Here is a 16,817-nt window from a genome sequence, read left to right on the forward strand (position 1 = left end):
AAAAAAAAAAAAAAAAAAAAAGAAACAGGTTTATAGACCTTTTTGTTTTTTTTAAATATTTTATTTATTTATTTGACAGAGATCACAAGTAGGCAGAGAGGCAGGCAGAGAGAGCAAGGAGGAAACAGGCTCCCCACTGAGCAGAGAGACCGATGTGGGGCTTGATCTCAGGGCCCTGGAATCATGACCTGAGCTGAAGGCAGAGGCTTTAACCCACTGAGCCACCCAGGAACCCCAGGTTTATAGACCTTTATCTGACACCTTTGTAGCTGAATACGTTTTAGAAGGGAGTAGAGTTTTTCTGATTTTAGAAGGGAAATCGTATCCTGTAATCTCACACATGAATATTTCTTTGGCAAGATGCAACTGTTCCCATTATGAGAGAGAGAGAGCCTTGTTTTCACATAGGTCAGTATAGTAGGCTGAACAATGGCCACGCAAAGATGTCAGGTCCTAATCCTTGGAACCTGCAAATGCCACCTTTTAAGGGAAATGGATCTTGGTAGATATCCTTGAGGGAAGGATTGTGACAGGTGAGGTTACTGGATCATCTGGGTGGGCCCTAAATACCACCAAACGTGTAAGAGGAAGGCACAGGGAGATTTGATACCCATGGATGAGGAGAAGGCATCGTGACCGCAGAGGTGGAGATCAGAGTGATACAGTCACAAGTTAGGGGTTGATGGCAGTCACAGGAAGCAGGAAGAGGCAAGAAACAGATTCTTCTCCAGAGCCGCAGGAGGGAGTGCAGCCTTGTTCACACCTCGATTTTGGCTCAGTGAAATGGATTTTGTACTCTGGCCTCCAGAACTGTGAGAGAATAAATTTCCCTTGCCTTTTTCCCTTTTTTAAAAAAAGATTTTATTTATTTATTTGAGAGAGAGAGAGAGAGTGAGAGAGCACAAGCAGGGGGAGCAGCAGGAGGAGAGGGAGTAGCAGACTCCCTGCTGAGCAGAGAGCCTGACTCAAGGTTCCATCCCAGGACCTGGGGATCATGACCTGAGCCAAAGACGGATGCTTAAGCGACCTAGCCACCCAGGTGCCCCTTAATTTCTCTTGTTTTAAGTCTCCAGGTTTGCGATAATTTGTGTAGCAGCCCCAGGAAACTAATGTAGTCAGGTTTTGCTGTAAAATGAGTTACAAAATAAAAGATGAAGTTTTCAGTTTTTTGGATGTGGGTTAGAAATAGATTGTGGATCTGTATCTAGGACTGGTACCTGAATATCTTTCAAAGCGATTCTTACGCCTGAAATTATTTGCCACTGTATGTTAACTATACTGGAATTAAAAAAAAAAAAGTGGTTGTTAGGCTACCTTCAAATTCATAGCCAGTCAGAGTGGTGGTGGCGGGGGTGGGAGGGGCTGGCTGCAGCCTCTGCCGGCACTCTCACTGTGGCAGCGACACCGGGCGACACTGACGGACATTGAGTTGTGTTGGGGGAGGTGGGCAGGGTGGGCCCCTCCAATAACAAACTCTGAGCTGGAGCCCGAGGTCTTTCGCTTAAAATGCACGGCAATTTTTGCCATCATCAGGCAAATAAATGGCAGGCTTCGGGGATTCAAGAAGTGGCTTTGTGTCTCCACAGGTAGCTGATTCTCAACAGCCCAGGTAAAGAAGCACAGGTGAGAGGGTCTGAGTCTCAGGTATCAGGGGAGGTCAAGACGAGGGCTAGGGCATCAAGGGACATTGGTAGCAAATAGATTACTCTAACAGAAACTTGGAAAAATAGCAACGGATGCAGAACTCAGTTGTATCAATGTGTGTGCGTGTGTGTGTGTGTGTGTGTGTGTGTGTGTGTGCGCGCATGCGCGCGTGTATCCGCTGGCTTCCAGCGTAATGTCATAGGTTAGCACTGAAGCACTCATCCTGGACCAGAATGACTCGGAGACTTCATCGGTACTCAGCCCAAGGAGAGCAGTGCTCAGGCCCCAGAGGACTCACACCAAACTGGATGGACCTGGAAACTGGGAGGAGCGGGATGTGACTGGGCCCAGCAATGGCCAATGAAGGGAAAATCTCTAGGGTCGGGGTGGGTTGGAGACAACAATTGCTGATGTTGTCAACATCTTTGTCTTTTTGTTTGTTTTAAAATCAACTTCCTGACGATAAAATGGTCCTTGTATCAAAATGCAACCAGCAGTCTCTGATGAAATTGTTTGAAATCTCTATTTTAAAACTCATTAAGTTTATCTGAAGGCAATTTGAGAAGTTATGATCTAACCTAAATGGCCAACACAGGGCCTGATTAAGTAAACAATGGGCATTTGTGCAACCAAACATTTTATAGCCACTAAAATTATGTTTGTAGAGAGTTTCTAAAGGCCTGGGAAAATGTTTATGCTATAATGCTGTGTGAGAAAGGCAGGATACAAGATTGTTTATAGGAGAATGGAGAAACAGAATAAAGACTGCAGGAAAAACCAATCTAGTAGCCAATCCATCAAAATATATTAATACGACTATAGGTTCTGGGTAGTGGGGCTAAGAGTATCTTTTTAAAACACCATCTTTCTAATTTTCCATTTTTCAGATTATCTGTGCTTCACCTTTCTCTTAGGTTTGTGTGTGTGTTTTATATATATTACTAGTGTAATGGAAAGGACCCAATAAATTCTCCTTTCTGAAAGAGCTTGCACCTAACTTTCTTTAACTTACTTAATTCAAAGCATTTTGTGTTTTAAGGCAATAATATCCATCAATAAAAACGATATGGCACTAATCTTTCCAATTATATAAACTCTAGTGACAAAAGGTAAAAAAAAAAAAAGAAAGAAAAGAAAAGAAAAAAAAGAAGGATCTCCCTCCTCAACCCCATTCTTCTCCTGTAAAGCCAGACAGGCAAGAAGTCTGAGGCCGTGGAAAAGCATTCGGAGAATCCTGCTGTGGCGCAACATGGCTTGGATTTGCCCTTTCCACACTTCTGCTGCAGGAAGAGGCTGCTTTCAGAGGGGGGTGTATATGGAAGGAGACAAGCCGTCTGGCAGATTTCCTCTAGGGAGTGAAGCCTTCAAGGTTCTTCTCAGGCTTTTATCTCTTCCAGGATGCCCTCCCTGCACCCCGCGCTGGAGGAAGTGTCCCTCCTGCTTTCTCAGCACCCCTTGCATGCCTCTGTCACCATACTCATCGCATGACCTTATGTCCCTGACAAGTGGAAGCCCGAGACTGTTTCGCTTATGGTGGTCTTCTCAGTACCTCGGACATTCCCTGGCAGATGACATGTGCTGAATGAGTATTTGTTCAATGAACTGAGGGATTTTCCAAAATTGTGAAAGGAACTGTATTAGCTCCCTCGGGCCGTCATGACCAAGCACAGTGGTTGGGTGGCTTAAGACAACAGAAATGTATTCTCTCACAGTTCTGGAAGCCAGCGGAAGTTTGAAATCAAGGTGTGAGTGAAGTTGGTTCCTTCCTGAGGCCCCTTTGGGATGGTCTGTTCCATGCCTCTCTCTCATGGCCTCTGATGTTTGCTTGGCCATGCTGGGTGGTGGGTTTTTTTTTTTTTAAGATTTTATCTATTTATTTGACAGAGATCACAAGTAAGCAGAGAGAGAGAGAGAGAGAGAGAGAGAGAGAGGAGGAAGCAGGCTCCCCACCGAGCAGAGAGCCTGATGCAGGGCTCGATCCCAGAACCCCGAGACCATGACCCCAGCTAAAGGCAGAGGCTTTAACCCACTGAGCCACACAGGCGCCGTGCTGGGTGGTATTTTGACTTGCAGCTGTATGATCCAATCTCTGCTTCTGTCTTTGTGTGGTGTTCTCCATCTGTGTGTGTGTCTTCTGTGTACTGTGTCCCCGTGTGCACGCTTCCCTCTTCTTATGACGAGACCAGTCAGACTGAATTCAGTAGGACCCTACTTCAGTATGAACTCATCTTCTTCTTTTTTTTTTTAAGATTTTATTTATTTATTTGACAGAGAGAGAGAGATCACAAGTAAGCAGGGAGGCAGGCAGAGAGAGAGGGGGAAGCAGGCTCCCCGCTGAGCAGAGAGCCTGATGTAGGGCTCGATCCCAGGACCCTGAGATCATGACCTGAGCTGAAGGCAGAGGCTTAACCCACTGAGCCACCCAGGTGCCACAATATGAACTCATCTTAACTTAATTGCATTTGCAAAGTCCTTATTTCCAAATAAGTCACATTCATAGGTAGTGGGGTTGGGACTTGAACATGTCTTTTGGGGGGACATGATTCCACCCATAACAGAAACTACAGAGAACCAGTGGATGTAGCCAGCATAAGGCAATGGCCAGGCAGAGAGGGCACGCGAGGCACTACTAGTCCTTGGTAGCCGGGGCAGGGGGCTGGGTCAGCCTGTGATCCAGAAGGCACAGTGGGGCAGGAAATGGAGGTGGGTGCTAAAAACAAGAAAGGAAGAAACCGAGTCTCAGAAATTTGGCAATGCTGCCAGGCATGGGGCGACAGGAATTTGGGGTTTGTGAGGGAGAAGAGCAATTTGTCAAAGTCGACTTCCATCGTGTCCTCGGCTGTTGCTCACATGACATCTGCCGGTCTTTGGCTCATGGATCTACTTAGCCTCTGGCCCCAGATGTACACGAGGAGTTTGGGCATGAAGTGAAGTAGGTAAGAAGAAAATTCAAGCATTTTTCTCTTCTGAGTTGTAAAAGGAACGAAAATATGTTGGCTCTAAGTATCATAACAGCCTCTGTGGGAAACACACCAGACTCTACTCTGCCATTGTCCTAATCATGCTTTTTCTGAAAAATAAAACCCATAAATTGGTGACATATTTGGCAGAGATTAAATTCTCATAAGTGGCTCTATGGTAAATTTTATGTGCATTGCAGAGCACTGGGGCTTGAAGAGCAAAAGAAGACATGCTGTCGTTTCTCTCTGAGCTAGAATTTTAAGAATGTTTATTATTCCGTGTAAAGAGCATTTATAATAGCCAAATTGGAAACTATCTCAGTAAATGAATGCCCCAATGTGGAATGTCTCCCATAAGCTATTCCTTTGTGAGAGTCATTCCCACCCCCCCACCCACCGCCGAAATCTCCTATAAACTGTTTGCTGTTTAACCTGAGAAGGATGTAGGACAGAATCTGAACATTTCCATGATAAGAGTCCTTAACCCTTGCATTTCTTATCTCTTACTACATATTTCTTGTCCAAGAATATCCAAACTTAAGATTTTTTAGTCTTGAATATCAGAAAGTGAAAGGAAAACTTGAGGGGTTAAAATGTTCCTACTTGGGGGGCGCCTGGGTGGCTCAGTGGGTTAATCCGCTGCCTTCAGCTCAGGTCATGATCTCAGAGTCCTGGGATCGAGCCCCGCATCGGGCTCTCCGCTCTCTAGGGGAGCCTGCTTCCTCCTCTCTCTCTGCCTGCCTCTCTGCCTACTTGTGATCTCTCTGTCAAATAAATAAATAAAATCTTTAAAAAAAAAAAAATGTTCCTACTTGGATGAGGACCACATCCTTTGAGTTTAGTATAGTTGAAGTAAACATATTACAAGTCAAGGAGAAAGACAAAGAGGAGGTGGCATGCCAAGCTGAACCCAAACAAGGCAGAAACGTGGGGGATCTATCAGAATTTCAGGATAGACTACTGCTCTTCCCTGCCTCCTGAACAGCAGACTGGAGTTTGCAAAGGAAAAAAAACAAACCAGCAAACAAAGAAACCCAACTGAGAATCACGCCGTGTCACGTGCAACAGTAATTTGCAGTTACTTCATGCATGCTTTGAGTCTGTTTTCGATAACCAAGCCTATCTTTTGTAACCCAGGAAAAAAGGAAATATTTGTCCTACTGAAGGAGCTGGACTGGATTTGAGCATTCCAGCCTCAAAGATAATTGAGACCTGAGAAGTTTTCTTCTTGAGCAAGAGTTCAGAGAAGTTTACACTGACTTCACAATTGGCTCCAACCAAAAGTTTCAGCACCCTTTTACTTAAGATATTAACTTACTTGACCCCTCATTTGTACATGATACTGGTTAAGCGGAAAGGGGACAACATGAAAACACGTTTTAAAAAATCTGGGTTTGAACGATGCCTGGTATGCAAAAATAGTTAATTCTTCAAAACTTGGCATTTAGAGAAGAGGGTGGATTTAAATAGAGGATGACCAGCCGGCTAATTACATGTTGCCAACATTTCCCTCTGGCTACTTACTGGATGAGTCCTGTTTATGTCAAAGGCTGACTCTGTCCTTTATCCTCTTTCATGGCCAAGAAATGGAATGCCATGCATTTCACTTTAGATGAAATGTTCTGGTAAAACCCAAAGCAACAAAGCCCGCTTCACTTTCCTAGTGGGCCAGACAAGGCAGGTGGTCCTAGAGAGGTTTCAGGACAGGCTGAACATTATAAAGAAAATTCCACTTCACCGTCCTCTCCATGGCCTTTTACAGAAGGCGATTTCTTATCCTTAAGATACTGTGAAGCCAGGAGTGATTGATGGCACACTCAAGGTGGGGTTTTTCAGCATGAAAGCAGAGACTGATTTCTCGCAGCCCCGTCTACCTAGCTGAGAGCCTTGTAGATTAAGTGAGAGTGGAGGAGTGGGGAGTGGATTAAGGATGTGAGGTAGGGATGGCTTCTTCTCATTGCATGATTAAAAAAAAAAAAAAAAAAAGAAAAAAAGAAAAGAGCTTCCAGGGAACTCTGCAGTGGATTGCTCAGAAAAGGAACCAGGTATAAAATTGATAGAGCCTTGGAGAGAATGAGGCATAGAAGTAGAAGGGAAATGAAGGTATCTGTGAGGGCCATATGCTGGATATATCACCTAAGTCCACCCATAGGAGGCTTATCCAAGAGGCAGGCTCTAGTAGGAATTGTAAACTCAAATGCCTCTAGGCAGGGACTAGTGGAAAATACAAATACTAGAGAGTGGAAGACCACAGAGAATGGTGGGGACTATGTTGAACTGCAGAACACGTATTTGATATAAAGGATTTTAAATAAATTAAAAATAAATTAAAACAGCATGCTGACCAGACAAAACATACCTGTGAGCTGTGTTGTACCTGAGGACCACCAATCTGTGACCCTATCTAGTGAGAGCTCAACATTGAGGGTCTGAATTTTTTAGCTGTATTTATTTGTTGAAAGTGTCTTGTAGGGTCATCTGGGTGGATCGGTGGGTTAAGCATCTGCCTTCGGCTCAGGTCCTAATCCCAGGATGCTAGGATCTCGTCCCACATCGGGCTCCCTGCCTGCTTCTCCCTCTCCCTCTGCTGCTCCCCCTGCTTGTACTCTCTCTCTCTGTCAAATAAATAAATAAAATCTTTAAAAAAAGTGTCTTGTAAATCCATTTTATATGAGGGAAAGCTACTGTCCAAACTTTCCATCACGATCTAAGATTATGTAAAATTCCTTCTTTTTTCCTGTCCTTTGCCTACTGTCATGAAATGAAGGACATGTCTTTGGAAGGAAGATGTCTGTCCATCTTGGAAGTTGTCGGGAGGGACTGCCCTTCACTTCCTCAATGAGTAGCTGGGAATAAACACTGAGAATCCCCCACCATTGCCCACTCCAACCTCAGGGGTTATCAGCATACCGGTCCTTAATCTCAGGCACCCTGGGCTTGCTCTCTCCTATGTCCTCCCCAAACCCCAGTGGCACCGCAAAGGAAGCAAACCATCATAACAGTCAGCTTTGTGAATAGGGCCGGAAGTTTTTGTTGATTAGAAGGAAAGATTACTTTGTTGCTTTGTATAAATAAATCAAAATAAGTTCCTCCTAAAGTGGGTGCCCCAATGGGGCAAAGCCTGAATGAATAAGATTTATAGCTGGGTTAATAATATTGAGCCAGGGACATAACTACGTTTTTTTAAAAATCCTCTAGGTCTCTAGAGCCTTATTTTTTGAGCTCTCACCTGAGAGTTTCTCTCTAAACTCCTCATTAGGGATATTGTTCAAATTAGCTTTAATATATGGTATCTATTCCTTGAGCACATCAGAGGCTAAATAGTATTGTAGCTCCGTGCTACTGGCCTTAGCTTACCCCTGTTACTATTATGGAGTTTCCCACGATCCATTGTGGACAGGCTGGTTTCCGTGACTATCTTTCCACTGGTTAGACCACAGCCTTCAGGACCTTCTGCTCTAATTACACATAAACATCCATACCCCAGGCGGCTAGAGCAAAATAGCACTAGCAAATAGTTACTAACAACTTGGTGTGCATCTAGTGGTTGTATATGAAAAGTGAAGTAGAAATATGTATCAGATGGCTGATACAAAGAAGAGGGCCATCAGTGGGGATGGAGTTGGAAAAGTAGGTTGGAGCCAGCTATAGGCAGTTTTACTACCTGGGTTGAGAAGGAAAGACATTTTCCTAAATGTAGGGAGTCCTTGAAAGTTTTTGAGCGGAGAAGTGAAATGTGGAAGAAGCTTTTTGGAAAGCTTAACTTGGCAGAGATTCCAAGGTGGTTCAGAGGTGGTAGAGACTATAGGCTTGGAAATTAAGGATAATAAATCCAAGCATTAAACCATCTGGAGGCTTGGGATACTGAGTTATGAGGATGAGTAGCTAATATTAATTGTGTGCTCTCCATATGCCAACCACTTTGTAAGTGCTTTATAGCATTAGTTAATATTTGCAACAACACTTTGACGTGGGTGCTATTGAATATCACTCTTTTTTTAGAGAAGGAAATTGAGTCTCAGAGTAGGAAAGAAAGTTGCTCAGTGTTACTTGGTTAGGAAGCACCAGAGTTGGGATGCAAACCCAGGTGTTCTGGTTGCCAGCCTTCATCTTCAACCATGCTCTACACTGCCTTTCAGCAACTGGTGGGTGAGTTTCTTGGTCTCAGGACTTCCCCTGACGTAGTGGCAAGACTGGGACCCAGCCTGGGACCATTGGTATGACTCTGCCTCATTGTCTTATGTTTGTGCCTAGAACTCTACCTCAGACAGCATGCTTGCCCAGTATTTGACTTTGAGACACTCTGAACATTTGCCATTGCTTTCCTTGATTTCCACGGACACTTGGTAGGAAAGTAGGAGAAGATAAGGCACGAATACTATACTAGTAACATGAGAAGTCATGGGATAGTCATCATATTCTAGCAGAAGAAGGAAAGAAATGCAGATGTTGACGATGATACCTGCCTGTCCTCCTTGACCTTGACCTCGGGTCAGTGGGTATAGGATGCATTTACTTCCAAAATGGGAGTTTTGGAACTTACTTGCTAAATTTTTGGTGTTTCTCTGGCATCCTTCAGTCACCATAAGATGAGAAAAATCTCTTGTGTACTCAAACTGACTACATGTTTTTCTCAAAGCTACTGTGAAAGATCCCCAAACATTTTGAGCCTACAGATATTCCAGGCCAAAGCAGCTTTGTAAGAACAAAACTGAGAATAGAGATCTGCCATTTAAGTTTCTTCTAACACTACTCTTAAAAGTCTGATGCACAGTCAACCAGAAGGTGGCCTAATTACATCATGTTTAAATTAAGGTAATTCCATATAGGTTTCATAGAACAATTTATATGTATTTTTCTCATTATGAAACTTTCCTATATAAAGATAGCGATTGTCTTTGGCTAAAGATTGGCTAAAGATAGCCAATGTCCAACTCTGAGAACATTAATTTTGTCTAGAGCTCTAGACTCTTAGAGTATTGCTTCTTAAAATATGATTTTATAATAAACACTACAGTATTGAAGGAATTCTATTGTAGAAAAACAGACAATACTTAATTGTAGACCTAAACTATTTACAAATGATGATCATATCTACAATGGAGGAACTTACACATGTGTTTCATTTCATGTCAATTTCAACAAAAACTGATTGAGGACTTGCATATTATTACTAAATCTGTATCATGTAGTTTTTCTTACTATGTTGGGTTCTCTATGCTGAATTAAATCAAGAATAAGTTGTTTATTGTTTTAGCAGGATGCCCTCTGGTCAGGTCTAACTAGCTGCTCTCAACTGCATCAGCAGATCAACCCATTTATTGATTATCTGTTGAGTAAATTTTTAAGTTGAAACTTTGACCAGGCAATTAGTAAAATAGATTTGTTTTGGCAAACAAGCAGATCACAGAGGCAAGCAGGTTTAGAAAGACTATTGAGAAATCTGGAAAACATTTTGTTTAGAAAGTTAAACATATGTCTTTATATCATAAGAAAAGCATCTAATTCTGAGTGGCTGCAAATAGAGGTTCTCTAATGTCGATATTTAAAGATGGCATTGATAAACTTGTCCGTTTTCTATAAAAATATGTTACTGAGATATGTAAGGGTAAGTTTATTAGAAAACTCATGAAACAAGTTTCAAAATTTCAAAATCATTCTTATTTGATATAGTATGGGTCCAGCTTTAGTCAGAATCGATAATAAAAACTAGAACACTTATTTTTTAACAGTAGATAAAGTCCAGCAAATCCTTGAGGAAAAGTTTAACATTTGGGTCACTCTTCCTAATGATACTCAGTTTGAAGAACTGATATCGATCGAGAACCAAGAATTCTATTTCTGCTTAGGAGTTTTAAAAATTGATTCTGTGAAATCAATTTTTAAGAGCCAACTTCCCCAAATCCACATTTCTTATTAAATTTTACTTTATTTTACAGCATTTTCTTTAATATTTTGCCCATAGAACTGAGACTTCTTTTCTATTTAAACAATAAAATTCCTTAAAATGGGTTTTGGGCAGACAACATATTAACAACAACGCTTTAAAAAATTTAAAACCATATAATATGCAAATGTGTTATAATTTGGGTGGTATTGTTTGGAAATGTACTTTATTTTCAAGTAGGCTTTATGTCCAACGTGGGGCTCAAGCTCATGACCGTGAGATCAAGACTGCATGCTCTATGCTCCACTGACTGAGCAAGCCAGGCCCCCCCAAGCCCCCGGGTGGTATTGTTTGAAAGAGCCAAGAGCCCCCTTCTTCCCCTTTCCCCATACTGTCTCTGGCCCTGGTTCTGTCCAATCCTCTTTCCAGTTGTTTCTATACCTGTATGGCTACGCTGGCACAGAGACCTATGACGTTTGAATTTTCCCCTAGCATTTTAATTCTATTTCCATAACATTAATTTTCTTGATAAAGCAGTAACAGACTTAACAGGACAAATAATGTTTATCTCCGCCAAATGGCTAGTAGTAAATTAACAGTTGAAACAGCCAATTAAGCACAGGTGTTTCATTAGGGACTCTTTTCTCTGGCCTGATGACTCCTGGTCACAGTCGGGTAATTCTTTGTTAGTGTCCAGGGGAAAGTAGGAGCTGTGCTACACTCTGTCAGGACCATTAAACAGTTTGTTTCTATCTCACATTATTGCTTTTATGATCAGAAAGAACAGGCCACTTGAAAGTCTCACTGAGGGTCATCTGAAACGGATTCTGATGACCGTCAACCATGTCCTCTTCTCTTCCCCTTTCTGTCCTTCTTGCCCTGTCCTTGACTTTCATCCTTTTTCCTTCTCCTATGTTTGTCAGGCACCCATGATTGCTGCTGATTTGGGGGATAAAGCATCCATACACTTTGCAACTGGAGTTACATTTGCCAAGTGGGTTATACCCAAATGCCAATGAGCACCGATTTCCTGGCCTTGTGCACAGCCAACACTGCAGTCAGAGAGACCCAGGTCTGAATCCACTACCTGTCTGGGGCCATAACCAACTACAGAATTGTTACCTAACTCGGGTTTCTCTTCAATAAAATGGAAGTAATACGATCTACTTCATATGGCTATTGTGAGGAAATAGCAAAATAATGTATTTAAGCTTTTCCAGCATAATCTCTCAGTGAAGGGTGGTTCTTATCACCACAGGGTCAGCCTTTGCTGGGGGCTGATGTGAGGGAGATGGAGAAAATCTCAGTAGATCTTGATCAGTCCCTTAGCTTCTGGGAAGGCACTTTCAGCATTTGCCCAAGGTTTTGTGAAGAAGTGGGAAAAAGTAGGGATCAAAAGTAAGGTGACCTAGACAATTCGTTGGGTAAGATGTTTTTAATTAGACAAAGTCCAAAGGGGTAAGCACAACAAGTTTACAGGACAAAATCAAAATGCTACCACGCCAGATGGAGAAAGGTGGACTTTATCTCAGTAGGGCAGCCCTGATAGAAGGAGTTAAATAAATGCTGTTTTATAAAGCTAATACGATAGTGCGATGCATGAAAGGCAAAAGGCAGGAAGTGGCCTGTCAGCTCTTCCCAGCCATGGTCTAACCCAACTGTGGCTACTTTGTGTCTACCCTTGAAGGAGGATGTGGGGAACTGGCAGAACTCCAGAGAAGAGCAAAAATATAATCAGGGCTTGGAAAATAAGGGCTAGGAGGAAAGGCCAAAGAGCTGTGGGGTTATTTAGTTTAGAGAATAAAGGTCTCACAGATTTGATGGGTCATTATAAGAAAGACATTGGTTTCCCATCTCCACAAATAACAGGACAAGAAGAAAGAAGCTTACATTGCACTTCAGAAGGTTTTGGGCCAGAGGATTATTAACAAGCAGACTCTGGAGGCTCTTCCTGGCAATGGGGGGAAACAGGATTACTGTACCTTGTGGGTGTGTCTACCCACTCACATTCACATGCAAAGGAAGAACGAAGGTAGTTTTCAAATTCGAATTTGAAAAATTCAAATTCAAATTTGAAAACAAACCAGGGGCTCCTTATTTAAAAGTGTTTAGGTTTCCATTTATTAACAAAAAGTTAATCTGAGGGGTTAGGCACAAATTAGATAGGTTCGGATTTTCTGAGACAAAGCCTTGTTCCATTAGATTGGTTTTGGCCGACACCAAGTAAAATGCTCTTTGAGGCACATCTCTTTATGGAATCACAGAAGAAGCGACATTTGACTGTGACTTTTAGGGAGAGTTTGATGAACCCCAGTGCTGGTGTCCATATCATTGCCTGGTGACGCTATAATGAAGGGTTCTCTGCCTGTCATTTACCCCCTTAGGATGGGGATGGAGAAAGTGGGGCTCCACAGCATTTCAGCTCAGGACGTGGTGGTGTCCACGTCAGAGGGAGAGGAGCACATTGGCTTTCGTGAGTGTGTGGTCTGTCGATGCTTTCTGCTGTCTTCCAACTTGGGTGACTGGTGGCCTTCTTCAGTTTGGACGCTTCCTCCGCTACTAAGCGAGGCCACATTTGGTCAAAATAGCTTTACTCGTCATATTTCTCTTCTCCTTTCCACCTACCATTCTTTCTATCATTTCTGTTATTAATTTTGAATTCCATCAGAAATACAGAACAATTATGTTTTGGCATCTTTCCATGTCAGGATACATGATCTACTGTCCTCATTTTAATGACTGCTTTTTTTATTCCTTGGCCTGGATGTACCATCATTTATTTGTTAAAACATTATGAAAGGGTAAACCACTTGAGAGTCTAAGAACTTTCTTTTCATTTTGGTCCTGGGAAAACTTGGAAATTATATGCTTTTGTAGAAAATGATTTGGTTTTTAACCTCAGAAATGTGTATGAGAGTTAGGGATTTTCCTTGTTTTGGAACTTGTGGATCATATATCATTTATTTAAAGATGATAAGGATAGTTTAAATGACAAAGGAGAGGATCCGGGACAATTTAGGAAAATTCATTTAAAAGCATAAATTGCGTATCCTCTATATCATTTTGGCTATAGAGGCTAGCTCTCTCTTTCTGGAGGTTTTCCCCTCAGTTTAATTCATTAGACTTTTTAAGATCTTCTTTTTTTTCCATAATTTTCATTATTAAAAACACTTTTTTCTCTTCGTTCTCCTCTTGATAGTTTTCTTCCATTTCTCATTACTGAGTTATATATGTTTTTATTATGTGTCAGCACTGGGCTCGAGATCGTTTACATCAAATTCACTTAACCATAATTTAGAAAGATTGATAATTGTGCTCTTTTAGTAATGACGGAGTCAGCAAGAACAACACATACTCCTCGTATAATTAGTTCACTCCCATGATTGGAATAAACTCTATTCTGAGATGGTATCTATTGAGAACCATAAAACTTTTAAATCCTTGAGAGGACATTTGCTAGAGTTGTAAATAATAGAATCTTAGATTGTTAGCCATAAAAGAGGTCTAATTTTGTACAAGAGAAAACAATAGCCCAGGGATCTTTGTGCAAATTAGTTACTTTCATCACAGCAATCGGATTCGTATAACCTAATGTAAATGATATCATTTCTTTGTAGTACTGATGAAGTGAGTTTGTAATGCCTGCTTCCTTTGTTGATTTGGCTTTGGAGGTGTGTACTATAATGCATACAAAGTTGAAAATGTCTTTTGGGCCCTCTAGTCATTTAGTTTATAAGCACAGAAATACTAGTAAAGAAAAAAGAAAAAAGAACAAAGAACAAAGGTCCACATATTTCTTCCAGCTCCTTGGGCTCTTTGGCATGAAGCTTGGTAACAAGTCAGTGGAATCACCTTAGAAAGGTCCTCAGAGTTAGTGTTATTGCTTGAGTGGACATGGATAAAAGGCATAGACCTATGTTTCCCCTGCTAGAACATACATCATACGCTAAATAGAATCTTTGACTATTTTTGACTGTCTCTCTGCATCGAAGACCAAAACAGCCAAGTCCAACTCCATATCCACTCTCTCTCTCTCTCTCTCTTTTTTAAAGATTTTATTTATTTATTTGACAGACAGAGATCACAAGTAGGCAGAGAGGCAGGCAGAGAGAGAGGGGGAAGCAGGCTCCCCACTGAGCAGAGAGCCTGATGTGGGGCTCGTTCCCAGGACCCTGAGATCATGACCTGAGCTGAAGGCAGAGGCTTTAACCCACTGAGCCACCCAGGCGCCCCCATATCCACTCTCTCTGACGTGGTTATGGTTTTCTGATGATGACAACTCCGCAAAGCAAGTCACATCTATGATCTGATACAGAAAAGGTTTTGTTCAGGGTGAGTTACAACCACTTCAATAGAAATACATTTTGAAATATTATCTCTGGAATATATCGTTTTATGATATGTAAGTCCAGAAGGAAATATATTTCCCTTTTCCCCAAATAAAGTAGTTTTCTTGTTTTTCTTTTCTGATTACAAAAATAATAGGTTGATGTAGAAAATCCAAGCAATATAGAAAAGTATTTAAAAAATAAGTCATCTTGGACCCAAGAAATGTTAAAATTTCTCCTGACATCTATGTGTTTATTTTATCCATCCATGTGTGTGTGTGTGTGTATTTATATACAAGATATCATAGACTTGTATACTTTGTTTTGTACTCAACTATCTGTCATAGAGATTTTCTTTCCTTAAATGAGTATTGAATTCTTTTTAACAGGTTCTAGTAGCCCATCATATGGCTATGTCAGAATTTAACTAATCCCCAGTTAATAGACATTGGGTTGTTTCCAGTTTATTGGTACAAGCAAGGAGTGAACATTCTTACACATGTATCTTTGAGTCAAGAACCTATCAGGAAGGTAGATAAATTCCTAGAAGTCTGGTCCATGTCACTGGTTTGCTTTCCAAAAACTTTTCTTCCTAAATTTTACCAATTTTCATTGCTGCAAAAACATTTGAGAATACAGAAGCAGATTTTTTTAGTTCACTGACTTGAAAGTCTTCAAATATTCAAAATTAATATTCAATACTTTTGAGAAACAAATGTCAAATGTTCCTAATGACTAGATTAAAACATGTGCTATTAATGATTAGCAGGCAAAACAAATCTTTCCAACTGTTTGCCAAGCCATCAGGAAAAAAAAATCACTTTTCTTCCATGTTCTTACGCACAATACTTTGTGTATACTTCTTTGGAAGCCCTTATTTGATTTTGATTTTTATTCTTAGGTATTTTCCCAATTAAAATGTTAGTTCCCTGAGGGTAGGAACTGTACCACCACCCTGCAAGGATCTTATAAAGTTTGTCTGTTCCTCAGGAAACTGTGAGGATGGATCAACAGCCACAAAATTTTCCATTTGCTTCTCCCTCATTTAGCAACTTCCGCCTCCCTCTTTTTCCTTGGGTTTTGAAATATAAGTGTAATATTTGCCCAAGACAAATAGACTCGGGGCTTGGAGGCTACATTGTGTAAGAGATGTAAAAATCAGTCTACTTTAACTCTTGGCTCTCTGATTTCTGAGTTCTGGGATGCCGGGCAAACTGCTTAACTTCTCTGAACCCTAATTTTCTTCTCCATAAAATGGAGATAGTAGGTTCTATTTCAAAAAGTGTTGTACAGATAAAAGGAGCTTATGTCTTAAAGACTTTAGCAAGGTGCCTAGGGTCACACTCGATAAAAAGGAGCTATAGCTATTATTATTTCCTCAAAGGTACAGATATACTAAAAGAAAAAAAAAAAGATCAGCTGTTCCTTGCCTTCCACTCTAGTGAACACCTCAGTGTCTCGAAGGGACACCATCAGAAGCTCCGAGTTAACAGGGATTAGGTCTGAAGCTCGTAACAAAATCAACTTGGAACATATGTCCATTGATGAAAATTCATGTTTTTAAAACCAAAAGAGGTGCACTTTAGGGCAAGAATAGGATTGGGCTAGGTACTAATAACCATAAGGTTATTTTATTAAGATAAAAAGTAACTCTGGACAGTCTCTAGTGTAAAGCACCACATTATACAACACCAGGAATAAAAAACAAAACAATGAAAATGTAGAATTTGAATTCTGGTGGTCTTTGTTCTTTCCTGACTCGTGACCAACCTTTTACAACGACAATCTACTTTGGCCTTTTTGGGCCTGGGACCGTTCTCGGTTTTCACCAGGTTTGCCTCCCTACACTGGAGCATTTGCGGCTGAACCCACTTCCCGTGGAACAGTTGAGTCTTAAAAATGTGGAACACCTTGTAGTCTTGCTCACTAAATTTCCGTCCAGTTCCAACACTTGTTGCTGGAGATGGCTCAGGGAAATGCAGCATCATCTGTGTGTCT

The sequence above is a fragment of the Enhydra lutris genome, unplaced genomic scaffold (genome assembly GCF_002288905.1).
Source record: "Enhydra lutris kenyoni isolate GAN:26980312 unplaced genomic scaffold, ASM228890v2 scaffoldscaffold1, whole genome shotgun sequence".
Lineage (NCBI taxonomy): Eukaryota > Metazoa > Chordata > Mammalia > Carnivora > Mustelidae > Enhydra > Enhydra lutris.